This window comes from Emys orbicularis, chromosome 5 (genome assembly GCF_028017835.1).
Source record: "Emys orbicularis isolate rEmyOrb1 chromosome 5, rEmyOrb1.hap1, whole genome shotgun sequence".
NCBI classification, from domain to species: domain Eukaryota; kingdom Metazoa; phylum Chordata; order Testudines; family Emydidae; genus Emys; species Emys orbicularis.
The window spans coordinates 125,832,214-125,858,072 of NC_088687.1; the positions used below are offsets into that span (position 1 = coordinate 125,832,214).

The window sequence follows — 25,859 nt, forward strand, 5'->3', positions numbered from 1 at the left end:
ATGTGTGAAACTGATTTTTCCTTCCTAAGTGGAGCACTTTGCATTTGTCTTTGTTAAACTTCATCCTGTTTACCTCAGACCATTTCTCCAATTTGTCCAGATCATTTTGAATTATGACCCTGTCCTCCAAAGCAGTTGCAATCCCTCCCAGTTTGGTATCATCCGCAAACTTAATAAGCGTACTTTCTATGCCAATATCTAAGTCGTTAATGAAGATCTTGAACAGAGCCGGTCCCAAAACAGACCCCTGCGGAACCCCACTTGTTATGCCTTTCCAGCAGGATTGGGAACCATTAATAACAACTCTCTGAGTACGGTTATCCAGCCAGTTATGCACCCACCTTATAGTAGCCCCATCTAAATTGTATTTGCCTAGTTTATCGATAAGAATATCATGCGAGACCGTATCAAATGCCTTACTAAAGTCTAGGTATACCACATCCACCGCTTCTCCCTTATCCACAAGACTCGTTATCCTATCAAAGAAAGCTATCAGATTGGTTTGACACGATTTGTTCTTTACAAATCCATGCTGGCTATTCCCTATCACCTTACCACCTTCCAAGTGTTTGCAGATGATTTCCTTAATTACTTGCTCCATTATCTTCCCTGGCACAGAAGTTAAACTAACTGGTCTGTAGTTTCCTAGGTTGTTTTTATTTCCCTTTTTATAGATGGGCACTATATTTGCCCTTTTCCAGTCTTCTGGAATCTCTCCCGTCTCCCATGCTTTTCCAAAGATAATAGCTAGAGGCTCAGATACCTCCTCTATTAGCTCTTGAGTATTCTAGGAGGCATTTCATCAGGCCCTGGTGACTTGCAGGCATCTAACTTTTCTAAGTGATTTTTAACTTGTTCTTTTTTTATTTTATCTGCTAAACCTACCCCCTTCCCATTAGCATTCACTAGGTTAGGCATGCCTTCAGACTTTTCTCGGTGAAGACCGAAACAAAGAAGTCATTAAGCATCTCTGCCATTTCCAAGTTTCCTGTTACTGTTTCTCCCTCTTCACTGAGCAGTGGGCCTACCCTGTCTTTGGTCTTCCTCTTGCTTCTAATGTATTGATCAAAAGTCTTCTTGTTTCCCTTTATTCCTGTAGCTAGTTTGAGCTCATTTTGTGCCTTTGCCTTTCTAATCTTGCCCCTGCATTCCTGTGTTGTTTGCCTATATTCATCCTTTGTAATCTGTCCTAGTTTCCATTTTTTATATGACTCCTTTTTATTTTTTAGATCATGCAAGATCTCGTGGTTAAGCCAAGGTGGTCTTTTGCCACATTTTCAGCGGAATAGCTTGCTTTTGGGCCCTTAATAGTGTCCCTTTGAAAAACTGCCAACTCTCCTCAGTTGTTTTTCCCCTCAGTCTTGATTCCCATGGGACCTTACCTATCAGCTCTCTGAGCTTACCAAAATCCGCCTCCCTGAAATCCATTGTCTCTATTTTGCTGTTCTCCCTTCTACCCTTCCTTAGAATTGCAAACGCTATGATTTCATGATCACTTTCACCCAAGTTGCCTTCTACTTTCAAATTCTCAACGAGTTCCTCCCTATTTGTTAAAATCTAGTCTAGAACAGCTTCCCCCCTAGTAGCTTTTTCAACTTTCTGAAATAAAAAGTTGTCTGCAATGCAGTCCAAGAATTTGTTGGATAGTCTGTGCCCCGCTGTGTTATTTTCCCAACATATATTTGGATAGTTGAAGTCCCCCATCACCACCAAATCTTGGGCTTTGGATGATTTTGTTAGTTGTTTAAAAAAAAGCCTCATCCACCTCTTCCACCTGGTTACGTGGCCTGTAGTAGACTCCTAGCATGACATCACCCTTGTTTTTTACCCCTTTTAGCCTAACCCAGAGACTCTCAACACTTTCGTCTCCTATGTCCATCTCCACCTCAGTCCAAGTGTGTATATTTTTAATATATAAGGCAACACCTCCTCCCTTTTTCCCCTATCCTTCCTGAGCAAGCTGTGATGCATGAAAAGAAAAACAAACCCGCCACAAAGCGTTAAAATCCACAGGACAGAGGGACGGGCAGTAGAATGAAACAATAAGACAATATTGGGCAGAAAGATAGGCAGTAATATCAGCACAACAGTGGCCCAACAACCATTGCCACATTTTGTGTAGACATCATGGCGAAAGGAGAGTCAAAAAATTTGAAGGAGAACAATGAAGTCGCTTTGTGGATGTTTACAGGGTGGTCCTCCCAAATGTGATGGACAGAATGGGAGAAAGCACAAAGATGCCAGTTTGAAAATTTAACAACTAAGCGATGGGGGCTGACATCATGGCCCAATCAGTAACACGTCCGTAAATTGTTACTTTACATAGCCATTAAAAAAAAAAAAGAGAGAGAGAGAAAACTATTCTACTCTCCTAAAATGGACTCATTATCATCACATCTATAAATGCTTAACAAATCAATGTTTTTCTATTTGTTATAGGAATAGCTAACCTGGTGCACCTAATGATTTCTAGGCGCCCTATTTACCTGAGTTACTATACTATATGAGCAATGAAAGGTTGAACTGAAAACAATATTGTTTAATGTGCAAACTATATTTGGTTTAGCTATAAAAATTCTTACATTAACACCAAATACTGTGTTACATAACACAACTGATTAAACTAAAGTAAGAAAAATATCGTATTGCAATATCACAAGTTGAGCATGCACTGCAGCTAGGAGTTTTAAACATCTAACTAATGTAAGCAAACTCTGAGCACTGAACTAAAGGAACATTAGGATGTTAATGTGAAGTACAGCTATTAAATTTTAAACGTTCACATCTATGCTGAAAACTTCCAATATTTTCCTAGACATTTGTATACTGATGAGTTTGTTTTTTATTTCAAGTGTTACCATGTTTGAGAAGTGAATAAGCAGACCAATGCATGAAGGTCATTCAGACCTGGGGAAACAGAGGGCAAGTTATGGCCACTCACAAATTTTAGGTTAACCATATACTTCCCAATGTCTGAAATTCTCAGCACTTGGCACTCAAACATTTGAATGGTTTTCATTAGCACTAACACTTTGTCTTCGCTACTAAAAAAAGGTCCTTTTTTCACCTCAGGGTAATTAACATGTGAGCTATCCCAAAGTAAACACACAATGAAGACAAGGCACCTACTGTCACTATTAAAATTTGTGCCTTAAAAAAGACAGTAGCTACTGACAGACAAATTAATTTCCAGAAAACAAATTCTGTTAGTATGGGATTGTAGTTGTAAATATTTTAACATATGACCTGAAAGACAGAGTTATGGTTACAGATAAAATAATTGGATAACATGGAAGTTGTAAGCTGAGGTATCCCAAGCAACTTCAATTCGGCTCATGCATCTCAGCAATCTTGTGAATCCTCCAGGTAAGACAGATGTGTGCTCTTTGGGGATGTATACTATGGGCATTATTGCAATCTAAATAACAAATAAATAATAATAATAGGGCCATCAATTAATCGCAGTTAACTCACGCAATTAACAAAAAAATTAATCGCAATTAACCGCACTGTTAAACAATAGAATACCAACTGAAATTTATTAAATAGTTTTGGATGTTTTTCTACATTTTCAAATATATTGATTTCTATTACAACACAGAATACAAAGTGTACAGTGCTCACTTTATATTATTTTTTATTACAAATATAAAAAATGATAAACAAAAGAAATAGTATTTTTCAACTCACCTCATACAAGTACTGTAGTGCAATCTTTATCGTGAAAGTGTAACTTACAAATATAGATTTGTTACATAACTGCACTCAAAAACAAAACAATGTAAAACTTTAGAGCCTACAAGTCCACTCAGTCCTACTTCTCAATCAGCCAATCGCTAAGACAAACAAGTTTGTTTACATTTACAGGAGACACTGCTGCCCACTTCTTATTTACAATGTCACCTGAAAGTGAGAACAGGCCTTTGCATGGCACTGTTGTAGCCGGCGTCGCAAGGTATTTACATGCCAGATATGCTAAACACTGGTATGTCCCTTCATGCTTCGGCCACCATTTCAGAGGACATGCTTCCATGCTGATGATGCTTGTTAAAAAAAAATAATGCATTAATTAAATTTGTGACTGAACTCCTTGGGGGAGAATTGTATGTCTCCTGTTCTGTTTTACCTGCACTCTGCCATATATTTCATGTTATAGCAGTCTCAGATGATGACCCAGCACATGTTCTTTTTAAGAACACTTCCACAGCAGATTTGACAAAATGCAAAGAAGGTACCAATGTGAGATTTCTAAAAATAGCTACAGCACTCAACCCAAGGTTTAAGAATCTGAAGTGCCTTCCAAAATCTGAGAGGGACGAGATGTGGCCCATGCTTTTGGAAGTCTTAAAAGAGCAACCCTCCAATGCGGAAACTACAGAACCTGAACCACCAAAAAAGAAAATCAACCTTTTGCTGGTGGCATCTGACTCAGATAATGAAAATGAACATGCATCAGTTCACACTGCTTTGGATTGTTATCGAGCAGAACTTGTCACCAGCATAGACACATATCCTCTGGAATGTGGTTGAAGCATGAAGGGACATATGAATCTTTAGTGCATCTGGCACATAAATATCTTGTGATGCCGGCTACAACAGTGCCATGCGAACACCTGTTCTCACTTTCAGGTGACACCGTAAACAAGAAGCGGGCAGCATTATCTCCTGTTTGTCTGAGCGACTGGCTGAACAAGTAGGACTGAGTGGACTTGTATGCTATAAAGTTTTACATTATTTTATTTTTGAATGCAGATTTTTTTTTTTTTACCCTAATTCTACATTTGTAAGTTCAACTTTCAGGATAAAGAGATTGCACTACAGTACTTGGATTAGGTGAATTGAAAAATACTATTTCTTTTGTTTTTTACAGTGCAAATATTTGTAATCAAAAATAAATATAAAATGAGCACTGTACACTTTGTATCCTGTGTTGTAATTGAAATCAATATTTGAAAATGTAGAAAACATCCAAAAATATTTAAATAAATGGCATTCTATTATTGTTTAACAGCGCGATTAATCGCATGATTAATTGTGATTAATTTTTTTAATCGCTTGACAGCCCCAAATAATAATAAAGATTGTTTGGCTATTGGTATTAAGGTAAAAAGATAGATGGGGAAAAAAGGGGAAGATGGAGAGGTGGGTGAACTCATGGCCTTCCAGGGAGAACACCTATTGGGAGGTTGTATAAGGAGGGTGACATGGTAAGAGGTGAGGGCTTGCAATAGGTAAGATCCCAGCCCCAAAGTGACTGGCAACCACAGCTGAGGGGTTTCGGTTTTGATCTGACAGCAGGCGCCTTGTTTTTCTCCTTTGGTTGTAAATATTGCACCAGAAAAACTACAGAAGAAAAAGCCTTAGGCAACTTCTCTTACAGCTGGAATGTTCTGATTTACAGTAAGTTAGCCCTCATATTTAGCTGGCCTACCTAACCCTCCACAGTTTGTGTCTCACACGCAGGCTTTGTGCTCTGGTCTCTGGCTCCCCAGCCTTCTGCCTATCATGTCGGGCTTTGCTTGGCTGGCCGCCACAAAAGAGTCATCACCTTCTGCTTGTTGGGCAGGCAAGAGGCCAGCAGCTGAGAGACTCTCACCCCCCAGTCATAATCAAACACACACAAACTAAAAACCATTGTGCCAGCCAGAGTGATCACAATTGAGGGTGTTGCACTACACAATGCCTGGTGAAGTTCCCAGATCTGGCTCAATCCTGCAAATCCATGAATCTCTGGGGCAGCCCTTTGGTCAGTGCCAGGTAGAGTCAGGGTGTGTACCACTTTACATGCTGATGGAGAGTTTGAGAGCATGGTGTGCTATGGTATTTTTATCCATCCTCGTGACATGGCGGAAGAGCATGCAAAACCACTTTTGAATATAATAAACGACTGAAGGAAGGCCAGATCTCTGCAAGATGCTGCTGCCAAACTACTTTATGCTCTGGACTTAGCGCTGACAGTGCATAAGGAATGCCTCTAGTCCATCCAAGTCTGCCTGCAGGAGGGCCCAGGTTTCTGACCTATATAGCAATACAGGTATGACACGGGTTTGATGTATCCTGAACTTTGTTTCAGTGCAAAGACGTTTTTGCATCCATAAGCGAGATATGGACTTCATGCAGGAGGGGCGAATCCTGTTAGTCATTTTGCTGAGAACATCTGAACTCTGCTTGTACCTAGATAAGATGAACTTGTCAACACTTTCCACAATATCTGACCCCACCTGTTCTGGAGGTTCTGGTGGTCCAGCTCCAAGGTTCTGGACTTTGGTCTCCTGCCATGAGATGTTCCACCCCATAGCATGCTCATATTAGAGACCTTGGAGGACAGGGTTGAAGTTATTGGACTTCTCAACAAGCAAGGCAGTGTCATCAGCAGTCTTGTGGTGAACACTACTTGACAAACCTTGATTCTGATGTGTGAAGTGGCAAGCCCTAATATCCAGTTGACAGCTCAACAGAATAGTACCAGGGCAAGAATGCTTCTCTGTCACACACCTGACGTTGTGTAGAAACACAGGGAAAGTGATGAACCAATGTGCATTCTCACAGCAGTACTGGTGTGAAGATTGTGCACCAGATTTATCTGAACATCTGTTACACCAACTCCTTTCAGTGCAAGCCAAACTGCTGGCATGTCAACCTAATAAAGGCTGCTTTGATATTGGTATATGCTATGTGAAATGGGTAGTTAAATTCTCAATGCAGCTCAACCTGGAGGGTAAGGACAGAGTCCACTGCTGACCATCCAACAGTGAAACCTGATTGCTGCGATGACAATGTCTGTTAAGGAACAACCACATTCTACAAGCAGAATGTGAACAAAAAGACCTTTCCAGGATAACAATGATTCTGGCCTGTAGTTGCCACACACAGTGCAAGATTCTTTGCCCTTGTATAGAGACACTAGGATATCTTTCCACACTGCTGGTACTTTGCCTGATGGTCATACTTTTAAGAACAGCTGATGCAGGCCGATGCTCACTGGTTCCAACGCACCTTTGAGTAGCTGGAGTGTTACCAGATCTGGCCACTGTACTATATATTGACACCATGCCTGCTAGAAAACTCTGTTCAATTTATTGATGGACACTTATTTGCATTGGGAAAAGGCTAAAAATTCCCTACTAAGATGCAAATCAATTTCTCTTCTTAATCCCTATGTCTGTGTAACAGGGTGCCTGGTGCACCCCTGCGTGTCCAGCCCCTGGGCCCCACTCCTCACAGACTCAGGGATACTCCAAGCTGGTGCAACTCCTGTGCTCTTTATTTGTGTCCATTTCCCACCAGCAGCTTCCTACTATATACAGGCTATTTACAATGGCTTGGCCTAACACAGGCCTGGTCAGCAACAGAGTAGCAGGCTCCTACCTCTCCCTTCCCTCCTCGTCTCTGCCACCCTTTTTACTCACTTCCTTCCAGCCTTATAGCTCCTGCCTAATGAGGCTGGCAGGTACAGTCAGTGATTAGGCAAACCTAGACTATTTACACAGCCCCAATCCATTTCCCCTGATTGGGGCTGGAGTGGCAGGAGCTGATTGAGGCTTCCCCAGCAGTGCCCTGATACAGCCTGCAAACATGTGGAAAGGTTTCTTTCATGTGTATAAACAAAGACCTAAGAACAAATTGACACCCAAACTCTCTGTTAAATTGTTCTCCCACCTCGAACATCTACAATAATTTAATACTGTACTATGAATACGCTGCATAGCCAATTTCATTGTATAGTTTACCTCCAGCCAGACATCCTTTATAAAAGTGTTCTACAAAAAAAGAACAATGAAGTGTTCCTGAAGCCTTCACCTCCCTCATTAACTGGCTTGGTCCCTAGGTTGTTCTCGCGGGATGGACTTCACCTGAGTAGGGAAGGAAATAGACTTCTGGGAGGGAGGCTGGCTCATCTCATCAAAAGGGCTTTAAACTAGGAACTTGGGGGAGACGGTTAGGAGATGTCCAGTTAATCTCCACGCCAGATTCCAACACTAAAAATGAGGGCAAAGAGATAAGCACAGATATAGATAGGGGTAGGGAATTGGACATTAGAAGGAGGGGGCGGATGGACACTAGGGGGTCCGTACCAAAGTGCATAACTAATGGGAGAAAGGATAGACAGCATACGGTAAGATGTTTATACACCAATGCGAGAAGCCTAGGTAACAAAATGGAGGAATTGGAGCTCCTGGTCCAAGAAATGAAACCTGATATCATAGGAATAACCGAAACATGGTGGAACTGTAGTCATGACTGGAGTACAGGTATCGAAGGGTATGTGCTGTTTAGGAATGACCGGAAAAAAGGTAAAGGTGGGGGTGTGGCACTGTATGTGAATAATGAGCTAAAATGTAAAGAAATAATAAGTGATGGAATGGATAAGACGGAGTCTGTCTGGGCAATGATTACACTGGGTAAAAGAACTACTAGAGCCTCCCCTGAGATACTGCTTGGGGTGTGCTATAGACCGCCAGGATCTAGCCTGGATGCGGACAGAGAACTATTTAATGTTTTTAAGGAAGTAAAAACTAATAAGAGCTGTGTGATCATGGGGGACTTTAACTTCCCAGACATAGATTGGGGAACAAATGCTAGTAACAATAATAGGGCTCAGATGTTCCTAGACGTGCTAGCAGATGAATTCCTTCATCAAGTAGTAGCTGAACCGACGAGGGGGGATGCCATTTTAGATTTGGTGCTGGTGAGTAGTGAGGACCTAGTTGAGGAAATGGTAGTAGGGGACAACCTTGGCTCGAGTGACCATGAGCTAATTCGGTTTAAACTAAATGGAAGGATTAACAGAAATAAAACTGTGACTAAGGTTTACGATTTCAAAAAGGCCAACTTTAATAAATTAAGGCAACTACTTAGGGAAGTGGATTGGGCTAACATACTTAGAGAGCTAAAGGCAGATGAGGCCTGGGATTATTTCAAGCTGAAGTTGCACGAGCTGTCCGAGGCCTGTATCCCGAGAAAGGGGAAACGGTTAGTAGGCAGGAGAATTAGACCTAGCTGGATGAGCGGGCGTCTCAAAGGGGCGATTAAGAAAAAACAGAAAGCGTACAAAGAATGGAAGAGGGGACAGATCGGCAAGGAAACCTACCTTATTGAGGTCAGAGCATGTAGGGATGCGGTGAGAAAGGCCAAAAGCCGTGTAGAGTTGGACCTCGCGAGGGGAATTAAATCCAATAGTAAGAGGTTTTATAGCCATATAAATAGGAAGAAAACAAAGAAAGAGGAAGTGGGACCGCTGAAGCATGTAAATGGAGTGGAGATTAAGGATAATCTAGGCATGGCACAATATCTAAATGAATATTTTGCGTCGGTGTTTAATAAGGCTAATGAAGGGCTTAGGAATAGAGGGAGCGGGACAGAGGGGAATAAAGGAGGGGCGATTGCAATTACAGTATCAGAGGTGGAAGCCAAACTTGACCAGCTAAATGGGACTAAATCGGGCGGACCGGATGATCTCCATCCTAGAATATTGAAGGAGCTGGCGCGAGAAATTGCAAGCCCCTTGGCAATAATTTTTAATAAATCTGTAAACTCAGGGGTGGTACCAATGGACTGGAAAATAGCTAATGTGGTTCCTATTTTTAAGAAGGGGAAAAAAAGTGACCCGGGTAACTACAGGCCAGTTAGTTTAACTTCTGTAGTATGCAAGGTCTTGGAAAAAATTTTGAAGGAAAAAGTAGTTAAGGACCTTGAGGTGAATGGCAATTGGGACAAATTACAACATGGGTTTACGAAAGGCAGATCGTGCCAAACCAACTTGATCTCCTTCTTTGAGAAAGTAACAGACCTTCTAGATAAAGGAAATGCGGTGGATCTAATTTACCTCGATTTTAGTAAAGCGTTTGATACTGTGCCGCACGAGGAATTATTGGTTAAATTGGAAAAGATGGGGATCGATATGAAATTCCAGAGGTGGATAAAGAACTGGTTAAAGGGGAGACTGCAGCGGGTAGTACTGAAAGGTGAACTGTCGGGTTGGACGGAGGTCACCAGTGGGGTTCCTCAAGGTTCGGTTTTGGGTCCGATTTTATTCAATCTATTCGTTACTGACCTCGGAACCGAATGTAGGAGTGGGCTGATAAAGTTTGCGGATGACACAAAGTTGGGAGGTATTGCCAATTCGGAGAAGGATCGGGATATTCTGCAGGGAGACTTGGATGACCTTGTAAATTGGAGTAAAAATAATAGGATGAGATTTAATAGTGAGAAGTGTAAGGTGATGCATTTAGGGATGACTAATAAGAATTTTAGTTATAAGTTAGGGACGCATAGGTTGGAAGTGACGGAGGAGGAGAAGGACCTTGGAGTCCTGGTTGATCGCAGGATGACTATGAGTCGGCAATGTGACGTGGCTGTGAAAAAAGCTAATGCGATCTTGGGATGCGTTAGGCGAGGTATTTCTAGTAGGGACAGGGAGGTGCTGCTTCCGTTATACAAGGCGCTGGTGAGACCTCATTTGGAGTACTGTGTGCAGTTCTGGTCTCCTATGTTTAAAAAGGATGAACTCAAACTGGAACGGGTACAGAGAAGGGCCACTAGGATGATCCGAGGAATGGAAAACCTTTCCTATGAAAGGAGACTCGAGGAGCTCGGTTTGTTTAGCCTAACCAAAAGAAGGCTGAGGGGGGATATGATTGCTCTCTTTAAATATATCAAAGGGATTAATACCAAGGAGGGAGAGGAATTATTTCAGCTCAGTAGTAATGTGGACACGAGAACGAATGGATATAAACTGGCCGTGGGGAAGTTCAGGCTTGAAATTAGAAGAAGGTTTCTAACCGTCAGAGGGGTGAAATTTTGGAACAGCCTTCCGAGGGAAACGGTGGGGGCGAAAGACCTTTCTGGCTTCAAGATTAGGCTTGATAAGTTTATGGAGGGAATGGTTTGAAGGGATAACGTGATTTTAGTCAATTAGGCATTAACGTGCCATCGCGGGTAAAATGAGGGTCCGGCTGTAGAATCTTGCCTGTATGCTCGGGGTACTGCTGATCGCCATATTTGGGGTCGGGAAGGAATTTTCCTCCAGGGTAGATTGGCAGAGGCCCTGGAGGTTTTTCGCCTTCCTCCGCAGCATAGGGCAGGGGTCGCAGGCTGGAAGATTCTGTTGTGGGTGGGTCAGCTTTTGTGGCCTGCATCATGCGGGAGGTCAGACTAGATGACCATATTGGTCCCTTCTGACCTTAAAGTCTATGAGTCTATGAGGTCACTTACAAAGGACACAATAGTTGTCTGAAATGTTAATGGATTACCAATTACATGAAGATTTGCCCCACCTATTCTAACAAACATTACTATAAACTAGGAAAGACTCTCTTTGGAATGTATGCTAAAAGAACAAGAGCACACAACATGTGTAAGAGAACACTGGTAGCCACAACTGTGGGATGGAGGAGGGGGGAACTCCCTTAGGAATCAAAATAAAAGCTTATGCAAAACATTGGACATGTTAATCAAATCACCTAGAACTTGAAATGACATTTTTGAAAAGTTAATAGTTAAAGCAATAATTTAGTTGTGCAGATTCCCAAATGAAAGTTTTGACATTCTTTTCAGAACTGGTGCAAGCACTTTGAGCAAATAAAAGGAGCACCAGTTACTTTGGGGGAGAAGAATCACATTTCCATCTACAAATTTGGTATCTACTATAATTACAAGATCCAAGATGACTATCACTGAATTTTTTTTTCTAAATCTGTTCTCTCCCCTCCAGTTTACTTTATACATAAACTGCTGTCAAATGTATAATCAATTCCACTGTGTCCCTTGTATAGCAAGTTCCTTCTTTTAATTCAAGACATTTAACCAATGATATATTAGAAGCAGGGTTTTTTTAAAAAAAATTGATCAATTTAAAAAAAAAATCAGACAGTATCTCTCACAACATGCAGAGTAACAATGCTATCTCATTTTATTGCAAGTGGACTTACATTTGGATGCAGAGCATGTTTCACATGAGTGGTTCAACACCCACTAAAGAAACTTAGGACATGTCTACACTACAAACTTATGTCAACTTAAATTACATCAGCATACAGTTGCCTCAGTCAGTACTTCGCTTGTACACATGCATACTTGGCTCCTTATGTCAGCTGTGTGCGTAATCACCAGGAGTAATTGTATTGATACAGACTGTGATGCACCATGGATGCATCCCACTGTGTAACTTGCCATGTCTAGCGCACGGTCTTTTGGGAAGTTTCAACAATGGATGCTGGGGCTGAAATGAGTCACGCACGGGTGACTGGGATCATGGGGTAAACTTCCCAGTTTCCAACTGTCTCCATCCCATAATGTTATCTGTATCCCACAATTTTCATGCCCCCCCCCCTTTTTTTTTTTTTTTTTCAAAATCCCACAAATCCAGGTGGCCCTCCTCACCATCTCTGACGGAAGCATGGAGCCTGCACAGCTCTGCACTATTGTCATGAGCATTGCAAGCACAGGGCATATGATCCTGGAATATTTGCAGAGCTGCAAGAAGAACCAAGTAAGTAAAGACCATGATGATTCCTTGGAGGACAGATTGCTGTGGGACATAGCAAGAACCAGTTCAAGATTGTCGGTAACTTTCACGGACCAGCTGCAGATGGTGGAGCACCACTTCTGGGCCCAAGAAACAAGCACTGACTGGTGGGTTCACATAATAATGCAGGTTTGGGGTGACAAGCAGAGGCTGCAGAACATTCAGATGCTCAAGGCCACATTCCTGGATCTGTAAAAAGCAACAGAGGGTCCCGTGGCACCTTTAAGACTAACAGAAGTATTGGGAGCATAAGCTTTCGTGGGTAAGAACCTCACTTCTTACCCATGAAAGCTTATGCTCCCAATACTTCTGTTAGTCTTAAAGGTGCCACAGGACCTGTGACAGTGTACCCCATAAGGCTTTATGGGGAGGGGGTGCTTATAAATGTATGTATGACATAACTGCAATATGTTTTGTGCTGCCTGTGCCAGGTAACATATCTCCGTAAAGGTTATGGTCTACTATATCTATTCATCGTATTTGTACATATATATATCATTTTCTACTTGAGGTTAAGAATATGGGCTGTATGCTTGCTTGGTTTCTAAGTAAGCTTTGGGGGGCATTTGGTCAGCTTCTTTAGGAAGGAATTCGCCAGGTTAAGTACCTGATCAGGAAACACTTGGAGAACAATGCATCTTGGAATGCTCCAATCCACATAAGAAGTCTTCCTGGAGACATGCAAGATACCATGTGGACAATGGCGTCGGCCTGTAAAGAGTCATGCAGGGGCATGTGACCTGCCCAGGTGACTCCAAAACTCCATCTTGGAGCTGGACTTTGCATAGGAGGGAGGAGGGGGGTCCCCACCCACAAGAGTCTATTTAAACCCGTGGGAGACCCCTCCATTTTGTCTTCAGCTGGCTAAAGAAGGAGCCTCTCCACCCCACCCCCCCAGGATACCTGAAGGAGACTGAAACAAAGGACAGTAACTACAGGGGGTGTGAGTGATTGCTGGACCCAGGCTAAAAGGAGATTAGCCTGTAAAAGGGAGTGCTCTGGAACTGGTGAGGAAATCATCTGTATTTAGTTTGATTAGACATAGATTTGCGCATTTTATTTTATTTTGCTTGGTGACTTACTTTGTTCTGTCTGTTACTACTTTGAACCACTTAAATCCTACTGTCTGTATTTAATAAAATCACTTTTTATTTAGTAATTTACTCAGAGTATGTAATAATACCTGAGGGAGCAAACAACTGTACATACCTCTCTCTCAGTGTTATAGAGGGCGAACAATTTATGAGTTTGCCCTGCATAAGCTTTATGCAGGGTAAAACGGATTTATCTGGGTTTAGACCCCATTGGGAGTTGGGCATCTGAGTGCTAAAGACAAGCACACTACTGTGAGCTGTTTTCAGGTAAACTTGCAACTTTGGGACAAGTGATTCAGACCCTGGGCCTGTGTTGGAGCCGGACGGGAGTGTCTGACTCAGCAAGACAGGGTGCTGGAGTCCTGAGCTGGCAGGGAAAACAGAAGCAGGGGTAGTCTTGGCACATCAGGTGGCAGCTCCCAAGGGGGTTTCTGTGATCTAACCCGTCACAGGACCCTCTGTTGCTTTTTACAGATTCAGACTAACACAGCTACCCCTCTGATTCCTGGATCTGTGTGCTGAGATCGCTGAAGCCCTCCAGCACAGGGACATCAAAATGAGAGCTACTCTGACAATGGAGAAGCAAGTGGCAATTGCACTGCAGAAACTTGCAACGCCAGATTACTACCAGTCAATCAGGAATCAATTTGGAGTCAGGAAATCCACCGGGGGGATGGGGAGGTGGGAGGCATTGTGATGCAAGTGTGCAGGGTTATTAATCCCCTCCTACTATGCAGGACTGCAACTCTGGGCAATATGCAGGACACAGTGGATGGATTTGCAACTATGGGGTTCCTGAACTGCAGTGGAGTCATAGACGGCATGCCTACTATCCCTATTATGGTGCCAGACCAGCTTGCCACTGAGTGCATCAATAGGGAGGGCTACTTTTCTACGGTTATGCAAGCATTGGTGGATCACCAGGGATGTTTCAATGACAACAATGGTCTGGTTAGGGAAGGTGCATGACATCTTTAAGTGCACAGCACTGTTCAGAAAGCTACGAACAGGGACTTTCTTTTCCGACCAGCAGATTACCATTGGGAATGTTGAAATGCTAATAGTGAACCTGGGGGACCCAGCCTATTCCTTGCTTCCCTGGCTCATGAAGACATACAGCAGCTACCTTGACAGCCAAAGAATAATTCAACTACACCTCTACCTCGATATAACGCTGTCCTCGGGAGCCAAAAAATCTTACCGTGTTATAAGTGAAACCGCGTTTTATCGAACTTGCTTTGATCCGCCGGAGTGCGTAGCCCCACCCCCCTGGAGCAATGCTTTACCGTGTTATATCGGGTCACGTTATATCGGGGTAGAGGTGTACCAGCTCAGTAGGGTGCAGAATCACAGCTGAATGTGCTTTTGGTTGTTTGAAGGTTCGCTGGCTTTGTTTACTCCCAATGGTTATAGCTGCCTGCTATATGCTGCATGATATATGAGAAGGAAATGGAGAAGAGATTCCACCGGGGTGGAGATGGACTGGCTGGCTGCTGAATTTGAACAGCCAGATACAAGGCTATTAGAAGAGCTCAACGTAGATCTATACAGCTGATGGAGGCTTTGAAAGACCATTTTAACAGTGAGCAAAAGTAATGAGTCTTGTTGTAGTGTACTTTACCTGGCCCTACTCTTATGTGGCCTGCTAGGAATCATGTGGTGATTGCTGTGTGTGTCAGAACAGAACATTCTCAATGAACCTATTAATTTTGTTAGGATCACTCTAAGAGTTGTGTAACACTATGGGTGTGTCTACACTACAAGCTTAAGTCAACCTACATTAGGTAGACTTGCAGCCACCACAGTAATTACTGCAGCTTTTCATGTACACACTACCCTCCTTCTGTCGGTGGCGCACGTCCTCTCCAGGAGCGCGTCCACCGACTTAAGAGGTACTATGTGTGGGCTGAGCCGCCGCCTGGGCTCTCAGCTCCACTCCCCAGCAGGTGGACCCCCTGTAACTCCTGGGGGGGCTGCAGACCATTGAGAACTGCTGCTCTAGAGCCCTTGTGGGATAAAAAAAAAAATTGGATCTGCATCTGATCTACAAAGAACTGCATCCATGGACGTGGATATCCGCAGATATAAAGTGGATATCCAGAGCTCTATATATCAGCTGTTCATTGTCATTGTTGTCAGCTTCACAGCTCCCATGCTGGAGCCGTGAAATTGACAAGGAAGGCTGGTAGGCTCTCTGCTGTGAACCCCTTGCAGGTCACAGCTTGGACTGTTACTCCGGGGCAGGTGGGAGGTTCCCAGATCAGTGCTCCCCACTAGGAGTCGGGCTCCCGGCTTCCCACTCCCTGTTCCCCCATGGGAGCCTGGCTACACACAGGCTTCCAGCTCCCCACTCCAAGCTGGGCTCCCAACTTCCCACTCCGGGGTTCATTCCCCCCCGGGGGGGGGGGGGGAAGACACACGCTAAAGGGGCATGACACCAGGCTTCAAGCCCGTGGGGCTGTGGCCCCCCTGAAACCAGCTCGCAGCTCCCCAGGGGGCCACACACAACTAGTTGAGAATTGCTGCTCTAGAGGGTGCTGGTGTGGATCCATATAAAATGTGGAGTGGAGATGGCAGATTGGATACTATTTATTTACCGCAGATAAGGATCAAAATTTTTCTATCTGCACAGAGCTCTACCAATGTAAGTAATGCAATGTCTACACGGACACTATTGCCCTAACTACATCGACATAAGCCCCAGGCCTCTTGCGGTGGTGGAGTTACATCAGTGTATTAGGGCACTTACATCAGCAGGAGCAAGGATGAAGTGTAGACACTAACATAATTAGGTTGACATAAGCTGCCTTATGTTGACTTAACTCTGTAGTGTAGACCAGGCCTGTACAGCAGGTAATTGGTTGCTTTCAGAACTGCTGAGTACTCAGCAGCCTATGTTGTGAAATAAGAAGAATTGTGTTCCAAAGAAAAAAAATTTCTGTAACAAAATCAATACCAAAAAAACCCAAATACATTACAAAATTAATAGAACAGAACTTATGAAGGGGAATGAACATTAATGTCCATTTCAGCTATACATACAACCACCATGGCTTTCATAGGACAGCATATGCTTTTCCTGCTGGGACACTCCTCCTCTCCTCTCCTCTCCTCTATCCTTCTCCAGGTTGTCTGCAAAGTTTATCCTCCAGGCCCAGTGCTCATGATCCGATGCAGCACTGGCTTGCAGTATCTCACTGAACAGGTCATCCAGAGTCCTCTTCTTTCTCCTCCTTATCTGGCTCAGGCATTCTGCGGGTGTGGAGGAGGGCCGCAACGGCAGCAGATGAAGATAAAACAAGCAGAAGTACCATTGTCAGCATATTCACTACTGAAAGCAAAACAAGGATGCTGAACTCAGGCCCCTGGCTCCCCTAAGGTTTTAAGCACTACATTCTCACTTCTGCTTGGGATTGTTTGTGCACAACACCAGCAATGGTAAGCATGACGTGCCAGGGGTTGGGAAAATGAGGAGGGAATTGCTCAGTTACATGAGTCTAGTAGTATAGTGCAATGGCACTGAATACTGGCACAGTTTTCCAGAGGTGGTGGTTATTTTAGCAGATATCTCACTCCTCAGGGTAACAAAGCCAGAGAGTGCACAGCCCGCTACTGGCGTCCCAAAGACGCCGGGGCCCGTATGCTGCTAGCCTGTGTACTGAAATGGTGTTTGCTGAAGTTATCACTGAGTGGAGTGGGAAAAAGTGTCCTACCACAGAGGAAGGAATAAGGCAGGCTTCTCTAGAAACCTTCAGCAGAAGATTGCAGAGTACCTCCATGAAAGTTTCATCTAGATCTCTCAGGAAGATTGAAGGGACATCCCTATAAACAAACTGCTTCGCATCACCTTAACTCTAGAGGGGGAATGAAAAGCAGATAAAACTCTCTCTCTCAGTTGTGCCACTACCTCTTCTAGCACAAGTAAATTAATGAAAAGTCAAAAGATTGTGTCCTTGTACATTGGGGGTGCCATCTCTGTAATTGAAAATTCATCTATCCACTTACCTGAGATTCCGTCCCATGCTTGACTGGTGGGACTGGCTGGACTGTGGAGAAGTCAAAAAAAGGTCCTAGTTTGCTGTGCAGCTGGATCATCCCGTTGCCTGTCCCCCGTACTCCTCCTCCCCCATCACTTCCTCCTCATTGTTCACAACAGGGCCCTGTGACTTGGGCTCCTTGGAGATATCCATGGTGCTGGAGGGGGCAGGGAGGTTGTGGCGTTTCCACCAAGCATTACATGCAGCTGTTTGTAAAAGCAGCAGGTCTGCAGGTTGGCAACACATCAATTGTGGGCTTCCCAAGCCAGCTGGTATGCCTGCCACAGTTCCTTGGCTTTCATGCAGCACCGCTGCTGGTTGCTTCTCCTGCATCCCCAGAGCAATCTGCTCATAGATTTCAATGTTTCTATGGCTGGTTCAAAAGCATGTCTGCACAGCCTCTTCTCCCCACAGGCCCAGGAGATCCAATATCTCCTGTCTATTCCAGGCAGGAGCACATCTGGAGCATGTAAGCAGCATGCTCAGCAGGGCACTTGCACTCAACAGTGGAGAACTGCTAGGTTCTCTCACCAAGTCGGGCAATGAAAAATCAAAATTTCAAAAATTCACAGGGCTTTAAAGGGGAAGGGGGCTTCTGGTCTCCGTGTTCTATGAGCAATGGAGGTCACAATGGTGACCAGAGCAGTCAGTGTGGGGCATTGTGGGACAGCTGCTGAAGGACAGTTAGGGTAACAGTGTCAACACTCACGCTGTGTCTACTTAAGTACATTGGCCATGGCTCTATGCCACTCGGAGAGGTGGTGTTGCTATGTCGGCCTAATGGAGCGCTTTCAGTGGTGGGAGATAGATTGAAGTGCAGACCAATGCACAACTAGGTCGACATAAGCGTCTTGCATTAACCTAACTTTATAATGGAGATCAGGCTTTACTTCAGCTACTACCCTAGAGAATAGTTCAATATGCTTGACCCCTCATAAGAGAATATTCACTGGAAAACCAGGATGCAAGAATAAGAAGACTGTAATTGGATATAATTACTATGAGTGTACATAGCTTTGTTAAAAATAACCACACCAGCTTAGGACTTGTCTACACTTGAAACATTACAGCGGCACAGCTGTAGCATTTCAGTATAGAAACTCACTACAGCAATGGGAGGGGTTCTCCCACTGGTTTAGTTATTCTATCTCCCCGAGAGGTGGAAGCTAGGTCAACAGAAGAATTCTATCAACCTAGCACTGCCTGCAACACCAAGAGTTAGGTCAGCTAACCTAGGTTGCTTAGAGTGTGAATTTTCACATCCCTGAGTGACGTAGCTGGGTCAACATTACTTCTGAAGATAGATCTGCCCTTAGTGGTTCAGAGAGGTTGTTGTTTTTTTTGGGGGGGGGGGGGGGGGGGAGGTTCACTGCTGGTGTAAGATGTTGCAACTCCATTAGCTTCAGTGAAATTGTACCAACAGTGAACTGTACCTCTCATGAGAGTCAGGTTACACGAAACAACAAGAATACCTTAAAATAATGTCAGGAATTTGAAAACTGACACACACCCCCTCCCACAAGAAAAGAAAAGTGAAGTAAGTTCTAACTTAAGTCTCATGGCTGAAGTTTTAGTTCAGTGACAATAGTTTTAAATAAAATGTCTACTGACACTTCCACCCCCAACTCCCAAGAACAGCTCTGGTAAATAAAATAGGTATTCATTCAAAGTTAGGAGAGAACCTTACCATGCTCAACACTGTCAGCTCATACCATGAGAAAGTGAACAAGAATATGTAAAATGTAACTGATTACCTGCATTTACTACTCCAGCTATTTATGGCATATCACTTCAACAAGATATATGGCACAAACTGCAGAATCCAGATAGCATCACCTAAAGCCCTTTACAGACTGTATGAACTAGGACCACATACCCCAAGACACTGAAACACAGACACCTTTGTGGCAGAAATATAGCAGTTATTCACACCATCAACACTGAAATGTTTTAAAGAGGAAAGTAAAGAATAGACAAAAAATAATTGAAATTATGAGGGAACATATGATTAGTAGGCAGAATATGGTTTAAGCTAGGATCTCAAACAAGTAATTAAGAAATTGAAAAAAAAAAAACTTTCTGAAAGCCACAGTTCAAAAATCAGTGATTACAATTACAAGAGGTACAATTTAACTTCTTAGAGTATGTCCACGCTGCAGCTGGGAGCAAACTTTCTAGCCTGAAGACTTGTGCTAGTGTGGCTGTTCATTCCCTTTGGGGCACCTGGCACTGACCACTGTTGGAAGACAGGATACTGGGCTAGATGGACCTTTGGTCTGACCCAGTATGGCCGTTCTTATGGCTCACCAGGGAATAGGCTGGGTATGAACTCTCATGGCTAGCCCAAGCCTCCACCAGTGTGGCAATGTTCACACAGCTATTGTTAGTGCACTAGCATGAGACCTACCCTCCAACAGAAGTCTGTCTATCCAGGTTGGGAGGCTTGCTCCCAGCTGCTGTGTAGTCATACTCTAGGGCAGAGGTAGGCAACCTATGGCACGTGTGCCGAAGGCGGCACGTGAGCTGATTTTCAGTGGCACTCACACTGCCCAGGTCCTGGCCACCGGCCCGGGGAGCTCTGCATTTTAATTTAATTTTAAATGAAGCTTCTTAAACATTTTTAAAACCTTATTTACTTTACATACAACAATAGTTTAGTTATATATTATAGACTTATAGAAAGAGACCTTCTAAAAACGTTAAAATGTATTACTGGCACGCGAAACTTTAAATTAGAGTGAATAAATGAAGACTCGGCACACCACTTCTGAAAGGTTGCTGACCCCTGCTCTAGGGGTTTTAAGAATATTCACTTCATAAAAGTGTATATATGCTTGTAATCTGCATGCTGGACATTTTTGTCCAATATTCAAAATCTGTTTGCATACATTGAGAACGTATTGCAATGTAGCATTCTAATCTGAAAGGGAAATTAGGTTAGATTGTTAAAATATTCATCTTTTATTTTCTTCTCAGTTTGCAGAATTCATGCAGTAGTTGGTAAAAGACTTTTTTATTTTTTTTATTTTATTTTTTTTGCATCTATATTAGCTCAAGCTCATCAGATATCACTCAAGAACTAAGATCCCAATCCTGCAATGGGATCCATGTCACTGGACCCCTTTGTTCCCACATTGAGTGCTACTGCAGTCAGCGAGGGTTTACTTGAAACTAAAATATTTGCTTACCAACACTTTTTCCTCCACTGAATGTGTGCTTGCTGGCTTGCTAAAGGGGCAAGTTACCAAGAGACATCATAAATAATGAGGGAAAATATTACTTTAATAATACCTCGCAAATATACCTTAACTTAACATTTCTACATGAAATGTGCTAAAAGACATTCCAAGCTAAACGAAGATTATCCTATAAAGTGTTAAAGATAGTTAAGTCCAAAGCTGACTGCGAAGAGCTACAAAAGGGATCTCAATAAACTTGATGGCTGGGCAACAAAATGGCAGATGAAATTCAATACTGATAAGTGCAAAGTAATGCACATTGGAAAATATAAACATGACTATACTTACAAAATGATAGAGTGTAAAATTAGCGGTTACCTCTCAAGATCTTGGAGACACTGCAAATATTTCACTGAAAATATTCCCTCAATGTTCAGTGGCAGATGAAAAAACTAACAATGTTAGGAACCATTAGGAAAGGCATACATAATAAAACAGAAAATATCAATGCCACTACATAAATCCATGAACCTCCAATACTATATGCAGTTCTGGTCAACCCATCTCAAAAAAGATATATTAGAATTGGAAAAGATACAGAAAAGGGCAACAAAAATTATTAGGGGTATAGAACAGCTTCCATAAGAGGAGAGATTAAAAAGACTGGGACTGTTTATTTTAGAAAAGAAACAGCTACGGGTGAATATAGTAGAGAACTATAAAATCATGAATGGTATGGAGAAAATGAATATGGACGTGTTTATTTACATAACACAAGAACTAGGGGGCACCCAATGAAGTTAAAAGGCCCCAGATTTAAACAAACGAAAGGAAGTACTTCTTCACATAATGTGTGGTCAAGCTGTGGAACTTGTTGCCAGGGGATGCTGTGAAGACCAAAAGTATAACTAAGTATAAAAAATTAGATATGCACATGGATGATAGGCCCATCAATGGCCATTAGTCAGGATGGTCTGTGATGCAACCCCATGATCTGGGTGTCTCTAAACCTATGACTGCCAAAAGCTGAGTCCAAACAACAGGAGATGGATCACTTGAAATTGCCCTGTTCTGTTCATTCTCTCTGAGGCATCTGGCATTGTCCACTGTCAAGATACTGGGTTAGATGGACAATTAGCCAGTCTCATGTTCACACAAAACTATCTTTGGACCAAAATGTTTTCTCTAATAAGAGTTTAAGCAAAAATGAAGTCAAATAGAAGTGCAAGACATTCAATATGTTTAGTATATCAATGCATGCATTTTCATCCTGGAAGAGCAAAGCATCCTCAAGCTGGAAAGCCTGGTCAGATCTCAATTAAATCCTGTAACCTCAAGGCTACAACCAAAACAAACAACAGCAGGCATTAAACTCACTTTACAGTAATTTAATATATTGTACTCCATCTTAAACAACTCAAGAGGTTTTTGATAATTTGAGTTATCCATATTCCTCGATATGGAGGGCAAAACAGATAATGCAATCTAGATTCTGCTCTGTAGTTCAGTATAACAGCCCATAAAATGAAAACAATTTTCTTAGTACAGTAGAACCTCAGAGTTACGAACACCTCAGGAATGGAGGCGACTTAATACAGCTTTGAAATCTACTATGCAGAAGAAAAATCCTGCTTTTAAGCATCTTAATTTAAATGAAAGAAGCACAGAAACAGTTTCCTTACCTTGACAAATCTTAAAAAAAAAAAAAAAAACTTTCCCTTTTTAGTAGTTTACATTTAACATTGTACTGTACTATACAATATTTGCTTTTTTTGTCTCTCTGCTGCCTGACTGCGTACTTCAGGTTCCAAATGAGGTGTGTGGTTAACTGGTCAGCTCGTAACTCTGAGGTTCTACTGTACTCCTTTTTTAATCCTTAATTTTTAAAAAAATAAGTATTCATGTAATTTAAAAAAACCCTCTTTATTCCACAATAGAAAGGATTTGTGACAGTTCAGAGAAGAAGTGCTTTCTATCCTTCTATCACACATGGAGTTTCATTATACCACCTTAATTCTGTTGCTCGGTGTTGTACAGAATAGCTACACTGCAGCCCATATGTATGGAGACTTGTAGATTCAGGCATACCAGACTGTTTAACTCAAATACTTACAGTTTGAGAATTTAACAATTTTAATGAACAAAGTGTATACATATTCTCGCTATACTATTAATTTGCTGACATAAATCACTAAAGCTGGTAATAAAAAAAAGACCACTGTTGGTAATAGCTTTCAGAAGACCAAAGAAAAGAATCAGCTTTGAACTGACATCCACCAGCTGCAACAATATTCTGTGCAGATTTAGACCCACCAACATTCATAGCCCCCACATAACTGTGGTCTTTTCTCAATAGGATTTCCCCCCCGTTTTATTTAAAGCCGACCTAAACTAAGACTCAGTGTCAAACACAAAACATCTACAATATATATTTGCTATGTGCACAGATGCTTGTAATGTTTTGCATCCCAGGAACAGATACTGGAAAGATGAGAGAGACTCTCTGTACACAAAACGCAACAGCTGCCCAATGCCCATATCCAGCAACTGGTACCTCACCAATCAGTAACACTGTACACAAACACAACACATTCCCCATTTTCCTCCATCTCACTATTTCCCTCCCTCTACACCAGCTGCTGTTATTAATCTGTATTGCCATTCTCCACACCTTGCAAAAATCAGCAAGTCCGATTGATTGTAAACATCTCCACCAATTCCATAAAACAGCGGATCGAGGGAGAACCGAGAAAGAGGTGGTAGATGCACCAAGTGGTGTAATGGAGATCTGAACACTGAGCAGCTGCTTCCTGCAGTAACAGCAGCAGCACTACACCTTACCCATTACAGGACTGCGAAGAGGTACAGACACACATAGTGACCATCCCCCTCACCCCAGCATCTGCTTAGACCACCACAGGAGCCCCTTTCATCCCAGCTATCAGCACAGCAGCTTCTACACAACTCCCAGACAAGAGCCCCCAGCCCATCCCCTGACTCATCCAAAACGAAAGCTTGAGGCCCCTCAAAACCTCCACACCCTGAGCCTGGCTCCCAACCCCTCGCCTCCCCAACCCAATCCCAAAGCCTGAGCTACAGCCCCTTGCCCCAGACCCCACATCTGCTAAGGCTTCTCCCACGCATTATGCCCCCCCCCCAGTGCCTCATCTCACTACAGAGCCCGCACCCTGACCCAGGCTGCGTCTACCCACCAATGTCAGAGATTTCAGCCTCTGCCCCTCCCCCAACGCCTGCACCCTTGCTCCCCCAGCCCAGACTCAGCCCCTCCCCAACGCCTCAGCCTCTGCCCCTCCCCAACGCCTGCACCCCCAGCCCAGACTCAGCCCCTCTACCCAATACCTACACCCCGTCCCCAACACCTGCGCTCTTCCTTCGCTAGCTCCTCCTCACCTGCACCCCTGCTCCCCCAGCCCCTCGGCCCAGTATCTGCACCCCCTCCCCAACAGCTGCGGCCTTTCTTCGCTAGCCCCTCTCACAACGCCTGCACCACCAGCCTCGCCCCAGGCCTGCACCCCCTCCTCCCAACACCTGCACCGCTGCTCCCCCAACGGCCGTTCCCCCAACGGCCGCTCCCCCAGCCCGCGCCCCGGCGGCGCTCCACTCACCCCGGCGTGCAGAAGAGGTAACGGCGGCGGCCGCCTGCGGTCCTGGGAGGCAGCTGCAGACTCTCCCCGTCTTCGGCGCGCCTCTGTCTCCTCCGCCTCCAGCCCCAGCCCCAAGCCCCGCCCCGCTCCCCCAACACCCCTCCCCAGCAGGGTGCGGCTTCCAGGGGCCGCAGGCCAACAACCGCGCCGCCAATTGGAGGGCGCAGGCTCGGCAACCAAGCGGCTCTCCCATTGGCTAAGGGAGGGGAGAGAGGCGGGGCCCAGGCGGGGAGGGGGTAAAACAGAGAGAAGCTGGGGGGAGGGTGGAATCAAAGGTGGGGTGTGGCGGGAAAAGCAAAGTCGCGGGGGGGTGGGAGGGGGGGAGTTGAAGGCGGGGCGGGGGAACAGCCCGTGGCAGGCTGAAGGGGGGGGGGGGGGGGAAGGCAGAGTAGAAGGCATAAGAAAGAAATGTAAGAGTGGCCACTGGCCTTACTGGGTCTGACCAAAGGTCCATCGAGCCTGCTGACAGTGGCCAATGCCAGGTGCCCCAGAGGGCGTGAACCTAACAGCTAATGATCAAGTGATCTCTTTCCTGCTGTCCATCTCCACCCTCTGACAAACAGAGGCTAGGGCTACCATTCCTTACCCATCCTGGCTAATAGCCATTAATGGACTTAACCTCCATGAATTAAACCCTGTTCTAGTCCTAGCTATCACAACCTCCTCAGACAAGGAGTTCCACAAGTTGACTGTGTGCTGTGTGAAGAAGAACTTCCTTTTATTTGTTTTAAACCTCCTGCCCATTAATTTCATGTGGTGGCCCCTAGTTCTTATATTATGGGAACAAGTAAATAACTTTTCCTTATTCACTTTCTCCACACCACTCATGATTTATATACCTCTATCACATCCCCCCTTAGTCTCCTCTTTTCCAAGCTGAAAAGTCCTAGCCTCTTTAATCTCTCCTCATATGGGACCCGTTCCAAACCCCTAATCATTTTAGTTGCCCTTCTCTGAACCTTTTCTAATGCCAGTACTTTGAGGCAGCTACGTTGAGTGGTAAAGGCAGATTTGGGGGGATTGCGAGCTGAGCACGGTGAGGGTACTAATGCAAAGGAAGGTGTTGGCTGTAGGGGAAGCAGACACAATGGGGTGGTGCAAGCTAATGGGAGCTGTGTTCTCTTCACCTCGGAGAATCAGGCCCGTTATTTAGGTCCCTAACTTTATGCTCCTCCCATCAAAATATTGTCCCTCTGCATTATTATTATTATTGTTGTTCAGACAGTGCTATCACCGGGTACAGATAGGACAAGATGCATACCAAAAAAAAATCCACAAATATAAAATCATTGCTGGTAAAGCGTGCAGATGAACCATATATTAATGGAATGGTAAATAAGTCACTATTACAGAGTAAT

At 43.8% G+C, this 25,859-nt stretch overlaps 1 protein-coding gene across 6 annotated transcripts in view; it reads right to left on the reverse strand.

Annotated features, from left to right (window-relative positions):
• ADD1 (adducin 1) overlaps positions 1-24,562 on the reverse strand; it is a 118,179-nt gene extending 93,617 nt beyond the window's left edge. For all 6 annotated transcript variants that reach the window (XR_010561457.1, XM_065405437.1, XM_065405434.1 and 3 more), the window contains exon 1: positions 24,463-24,562. The gene's annotated coding sequence lies outside the window, so the exon portion shown is untranslated. The remainder of the gene's footprint in view (positions 1-24,462) is intronic.
• Between the last annotated feature and the right edge of the window lie 1,297 nt (positions 24,563-25,859).